Genomic DNA, 7,284 nt, shown 5'->3' with positions numbered 1-7,284 from the left:
GCGGGCGGAACGGCGGCTGGCTGGCCTAGCGGGCCGGCCCGGCGCCCGGGCGGGCGGGGGCGCGGCGCGGGCCCGGCGGCGCCCGGAGCCTCATGGCGGCCGGAGGACGGGCCCTCCTCGGCGCCAACATGCTCCTTTGTCCGCTGCGGCGGCGCTCGGCCTCCGGGGAGCCGCGGGGTCACGGCCGCGTGGGTCCCAGCGCCGCTCTCTAGCCCCGCGGGAGCGCCGCCTCCTCCTCCTCCTCCACCTCCTCCGCCGTCGCCGCTGCCACCGCCTCCCCCGGCCACTGCCCGCGGCGGCTCCTCCCCGCCCGCGGCCGCCACCGCCCCTTCCCCTCCCCTTCTCCTCTCCTCCTCCTCTCCTCTCCTCGCGCCTCCCGCCGCCCGCGGCTCCGGTTAGGAGGAGCGCGTTCCGGACCTGCGCCGCCCGCCAGGGCCCGGGGCCCGACCCCCGACGCGGTGCTCGCCGGCCGCGGCCTCGGGCCAGCAGTTGTGCGGGCCCCGCGGGAATCCGGTTACTCGTGGAGAGGGCGGAATAAAGTTTGAGTCCAAACTCCAAGCCACGGTGGCCACTCTCCCTCGCTTCCCTCTGCTGCCCTCCAGACAAAGCCGCCCTGTGCGCCCCTGGGGGCCGCCCATTCCGCCCGCGGAGCCCTGGCCTGGAATTTGGAGTGAGGGAGAAGGGCAGGAATGAATTTACTCGGAGAAAGAAAGGAAAGGGAAAGTGCCCCAAGCCAACTGTATCTTCCTATCTCACCCCGCCCCCCCACTCCCCGCAAGGGATTTCACGCCTTCTCTTGGAACAGGGTCGTCTCATTTGTCCCAAAGGCACAGAGCAAGGAACGGGTCCCTCTCCAGAAACTAGACTCTCAGAAGCTGTTTCTGGCCTTCAGCAGCTCCAGCTGTGAACTCGAAAAGATGCATCTGGGTCCCACTGGACCAGCAAGCAGCCTTTTGAAAGAAATTTTCTTCTGACATCCACAGATACCTGAGATGTAACCAGTTAGAGCAATAATGACCAAACTAGCCAAGAAACCCCAGCTAAATCTATTACTCTGCTCTGTAGGGCTGCCAGCCCCACCCTAATATTTGCAGGACCAGGGCTGACATACTCTGTTTCAATATTTACAAGAAATATGTCAAGCTAACAAATAAAAGATACTCTGTTTTCTTACCTTGAGTAACGTACCTTCATAACACCCGCCACGGCCAGGTGTGTCTGCTGAGATCTCAGATACTTTGCGCGTCCACCCTGAAACTGGCAGGGAGCAAAGAGCCGGACCCCAGCCCTTGGCCTACACACTTCCACCCCCCGGTGCTTCCCGTGCCGGCTCCATTCGTGAACAAGAGGGGTTTTCTGCACATGTATGGATACCTGAGCCCACTCATCCAAGTTCTGTCCAAGACCTCAAGCAGTCACCCTTGGCCTAGCAGGGCACACATCAGTTTTTTGGTCTTCCATTGGGAGGACAATTCTGGAAAGGGGCCTGCTCAGGTCCCAGAAGCCTTGGGATTTTTTTTTTTTTTTTTTTTTAAGATGTACACATTTATTTGAGAGACAACTCTCATGCCCATATGGTTTGTGAGTGGGGCAGGGGCAGCTGAGGGAACCAGGCTCCATCTCATGACCCTGGAGCTCATGACCTGAAAGGAAACCAAGAGTCAGATGCTTAACCCACTGAGCCACCCAGGTGCCCCCAGGAGTTTTTGATCAGTGAATTACTGGGTCCTGGGTACCTTGGGTTAGGTCTAGAAGCAGGAAGGGGACACAAGCTCTTGGGGAACACATCCCTTGTCCCTGGAGAATTTTTCCTCTTGGGGAGGGGAGCTGAGATGGTGCCCTCTAAAATGCAGAGCCCAGGGCAGAGTTTTTCTTGCCTGGGTCTAAGGCCCCAGCAGAGTTTATCCAAGGGACCAATTCCCAGGAATCTATGGCTAGATTTTTCTCAATAGTAAATAAAACATCTCCATCTAACGTACACTCTTGCATTAATATTTAAATAGGACTTCATTCGACCAACATTTTTTGAGATTCAACTATATAAATCCAACAGTATCCATTGCTAATAGTACATTCCCTGACAGAAATATTCTACGTCTGTGTTGTCCAATATGGTAGCTACAGGTGACTGTTTAACACTTGATGTGTAGCCAGTGTGAGGTAAGATAATTTTTCATTTTATTTAATTTTAATTAATTTAAATTTGAGTTTAAATAGCCCAAGGGGCCCAGTGGCTACCCCATTGAACACTACAAATCTCCACACCGATGGGTAGAAAAAGTGGGAGATCATCATCACTATTAAGTAGCTTTAAATCTGTATATCAGGGGTGCCCGGCTAGCTCAGTCAGAAGAAAATGCAGCTCTTGAGCTCAGGGTCATGAGTTCAAGCCCCACCTTAGGCATGGAGCCTACTTAAAAATAAAAAATAAATACATAAAATAAATCTGTATATCAGCTAGAAGGCAAAAACAAATGCCTCTGTGTTAAGTAGGCAAAATTGCTTACATTTCTTTTGAATTTATATAGAGAATTATTATCCACTAACACAATTATCATCATCATCATCCATTTTCTTTATAAAAGAAATGGAAGCAAAATGGAAGTTTTTAATAGCCATATTACTATCGTCATAGCTACAAATTGTCATGTGAATTTAGAATCTGTGCAGATTTTCACATATTCTGTTTCAGCCTATAGTTGAAGTAACTGTGCGTGTCTGTTTTGAAATTTTTGTACCACACGTACTAATACCAATTTGATATGTATCCTCTTTTTACTTCACTGTGTTAAGAAAATTATATAAAGTATAGAATTACAAGAAAAAGAATCTCAAGTGGTACCATGAATCCAAGGAGAAACATGGAAGAAATGAAATGTTTTCTTATGTTGATAACTTCAGCCATTCTTGCACAGAAATCTTTGAAAAATAAATCTCGTTAGAGATCACAAGATAGTGGTATATGAAAACTGGAAAGAACTTAAGGAAGCTTATCTCTCAACACTCTAGTCCTTTGAATTATCCAACCCTCGTTTATCATCATTTCTGTACCAGTATGGGTTCATAAAATGGCAAGTCATCTTGTCTACACTTAAAAAATCTCAGAGGATGATACCATCTGAAATTTACCATCGCTTACCATCGCTTAACCTCGGTCAAATCAAAAACTTCGCTTTAATTAAGCTACCCCAGCCCTTTCAGCCTCTTGCCAGACAGGTCTGTCAACTGCTGATACCCCCTTAGGCAAGATGAACATCATAGCATTTTGAAGTTGTCGGACGTAATAGGTCCTTTCAAAGTTCTCACTGTGTTTGTGATTGTCCCACTTTAGAATATCCTATAGAAACTCCTTGAGAAATGGCTCGTTAACCGTGTTTGTGTTCACATAGTCCAGTAAAGCTGTGTTGCTTTAAGGATGGTAGGTGGACCACATTCCACAGCTTCTATGCTGTCAATCTTGCCTTGCTATCTTACATAAGGCTAGTAGGAGACACCGGAGAAACACTCCAAATGCATTGTCCCTCCTAATAGGGACAATGTATAACTATGTACATGTGAATATGTAATAAATATGTGTGTGTATATACATATATGCCACCTGGTTTGTTGTTAACCATTTATTTTACATGCTTGTCTTCTTCCTCCTCTACCAGCCTGTGAGCTCCTAGAGGTTTTTCCAACCGCCTTCTTAAATTACTCCCACCTCCACTCATTCCCTATTAATTACTCTAAAATCTAGACCAATCATCTAGACTGAGTCTAGATAACATGGCTTGTTCAAACCTGAAGATAGCTCCCTTTTAAAATTTATTTGTTTACATTTTTATGTTGTTAGCCTCGCACACTGCACCAGCTCTATGACGCTCTTACCTACTTTTTATCACAGACGCTGTCACTTCTGCCGAAGAGCCATTCCCAAGCCTTTTCTCCTTTAGAGACTGAAAAAGCTAACCGTTTTCCCAGCCTTCTTTGCAACCCTGGGTGGCCATAACCTCACTCTAGCCAAAAAGAACCAGAAGTTATACTGTCCAGTATGGTAGACATTAGATACATGTGAGTATTTAAATGTAAATTAGGGGCGCCTGGGTGGCTCAGTCGTTAAGCGTCTGCCTTCAGGTCAGGTCACGATCCCCGAGTAGTCCCGGGATCAAGTCCTGCATCGGGCTCCCTGCTCAGCGGGGAGTTTGCTTCTCCCTCTGACCCTCCCCCATCTCGTGCTCTCTCTCTCTCATAAACAAATAAATCTTTAACAATAACAAAAGATAGCCTGGTGATGGGTATTAAAGAGGGCACGTATTGAATGGAGCACCGGGTGTTATACGCAAACAATGAATCATGGAACACTACATCAAAAACTAATGATGTAATGTATGGTGATTAACATAACATAATAAAATTAAAAAAAAAGAAAGAAACTGGAAGGTCTGACAGTCAAAAAAAAGAAAAGAAAAGAAAACTAATAAAAGAAAAATAAATGTAAATTAATCACAATTAAATAAAACTAAAAATTCAGTTCTTTCAACACACTATCCACAAGCCAAGTGCCCACAAACTATATGTGGCTTTTGGATACCATTTTGGACAGCACAAACTCTAGAATAGTTTCAACACCACAGAAAGTTCTGCTCATCAACACCAATCTGAGGGGAAGTCTGCAGAGAAGCCTCAGTACCGAAATTTTCTAAGATAGACTTATAAGAGAATATCTCTCCCACCACCCTCATTCTCCCTGCTTTGGAGATGGTAATGTGGGGACAGGAGACCTGGAGCTGAAGCAGGTATTTTGTGACCACTAGGTAAAAAGCCTAAAGGAAAATTCTAAAATAATAGGAGTGACAAAAATCACCATTCGGGTCACTGAGATCATAGCTGAGCTGGCAAATCGAGCCTGTGGACTTATTTTTATTGGTAATGAATATTCTCTGGTTTAACGCACTGTTGTTATGGTTTTCTAGTTCCTAGATCAGTGTCTGGCACGTAGAAGGAAGTCCAATGTTTGTTGATTCACATAGTTTAAATTTTGGTCATTGTTAGTTTCCAAATATCCCACACAGCTCTTCATATATATTAGCTGGTGAGTAAGAGCCTTTACGAATTAAATATTTTTGGTAACTGGGCATGAACTTCCAGCAAAAATCAACTAACTTGAGAAGAATGACTGAAGCTCAGTCTTCTAGAATCAAAGGGCAAGGTGTAATGTCACGATTAAATCGACAGGAGGAAAGAAGAGCGATTTTCAGCACTTGAAATGTCTCAGTGACACCTCTATAAACCATTAGTAATGAGACATTCTCTGTGTATTTTTGCATCATTTAATATTAATCTATTAAATGTGACAGCTGTAGTTCATATTTTTAGCCATTGCATAGCATGTGCTAGAATGCTTGGTCAGTCATTACCCAGGACCCACATAGGAATAACAATAGTATCTCAGACAACCCCCTAGGCTCTTTAGGCAGCATTGGCTCCTGTTCTAGCTTACTAGTTACTAGAAATAGTGATCTTCACCAAGTCACTAAATCTCATCTTTCGAAATGAGCTTGAACTAGAACCAGCTTAAAATTATGATTTTTATCCTGCTGATTTTTATCCTTATGATTTTTATCCTGCTGAACCATGAATTCTTTTTTTGTTTGTCTGCTGCAGCCAGACTATTATTGGAACGTATCCCTGTGACAGTTAAGTGCTCTCTTTAGATGACCAAATATCTTTCTGAAATGGTATATTCTTTGCCCACTCCAGTGTAATTACCATCAGTTGTAAATATAAAGAAGAAATATGAGGCAAAAACTGGCCAGCAGTGCCATGTAGGGAATTACCTCAATGCAATAGTAACCTCCAAGTACGCTATCAGGCCGGTCACATAGAGGTTGTGGAACAGAAATGTTCACCATTCAAATAAAGATACTCAAATCACACAGTTGGTTACATCCATTTAAAACATTGGGTGAGAAGCAGAGGAAAGGGGTGGGGTTAGTTAACCCACATAGGATGGAATGCAAACAGATGAAAGATCACACCACCTGAACATTGGGCCACATGGTGTTCCTGGGAACTATCCGAGTCCATCTACCTGTCTCTCTCCCTTCTAACTCAGACACATCAATCTTCCCCACTGCTGATACGGTTACAGGGACCAGAGCTGAAGTTTGAGCAAGTTGATCCAACAGAGGGAAGGTATCTGGGGCCAACATCTCATTTACTCTATTAGGGAGATGCAGGGACAATTGTGCCTGACCACGATGATAACTGGCCTGATAAGTAGCCATGGGTTTTATCGGTGCTTCTTGGACAAAGGATACATAGGGCCAGATTGGATATCACCAATGGAGAGCTGGTTTTCAACCCAGTAAATATGGAGTGCCTCATGTGCCTTATGCATACCTAGTGAGCCGTAAATACTTGGTGCATAGTCAGTTCTTCCATCCTTTTCTCCCTATGGGTCATTTTCTCCCTTGTCCCGTCATTTTTATCTATTTACCACACAGGTGCCCTACTTTCTTTCCCTATGTCTACCATGTGTCATAAGCTATTTGCTTCTCTACTTAGTGTCATCTATTCTCCTTCCTTTTTTTTCTATTTTTATAGCAGAATTAAATATTTTAAAATAACACAGAACACACATTACATGACAGATGAAACAACAGACTTTGGGGAAATTTAGAAATATAGTGCACACCAGAGATGTGGCTAGCTTCCCCAAATAGCAGTATTGCCTATCTGTGTCCCAAAGACAATGTAAATAACCTGTCTTGTTATATCAGCTATCTATGTTCTTATAAGTTTTAGTCCTATGTACCAACAATAATGATCACGATCTATCAGCCAACTAGTAACGATTAATCATAGGTATAGCAGCAGACATGTCAATCAAAAAATTTCCGTCTATATTTAAAAAAAGCCCAGTAGCTTCCTTCTTCCTTAGTGTCAGTTAACATATCAAAATCCATTTGTTGAGCTGTACAGAACGGGAAGGTGTATTTGAAATGATACCTTTCTCAACAAAATAATTGTTGCTTCGAGTCAACCTCTGAACCAGTATATTGATAACACATTGTACATCTTGGTATTTGGATTTCTGTAACACGGTTCTTTTTGTAACATATTTTTTAACACCCTCCTATATCACTCAAAAACCTCAAACACTGCTAAATCATAAAATTAGGTTATTTATATAAACTTAGTCAAACTTCTAAATTTTAATTTAGGTATGTTAAGTATTTCTCTCATTATATTACATGTGTTTTGATTCATTGGCATATAAACTAAACAATCTTGTTACCC

Source organism: Neomonachus schauinslandi, chromosome 2 (assembly GCF_002201575.2).
Source record: "Neomonachus schauinslandi chromosome 2, ASM220157v2, whole genome shotgun sequence".
Taxonomy (NCBI): Eukaryota; Metazoa; Chordata; class Mammalia; order Carnivora; family Phocidae; genus Neomonachus; species Neomonachus schauinslandi.
This window is presented reverse-complemented; position numbering follows the sequence as displayed.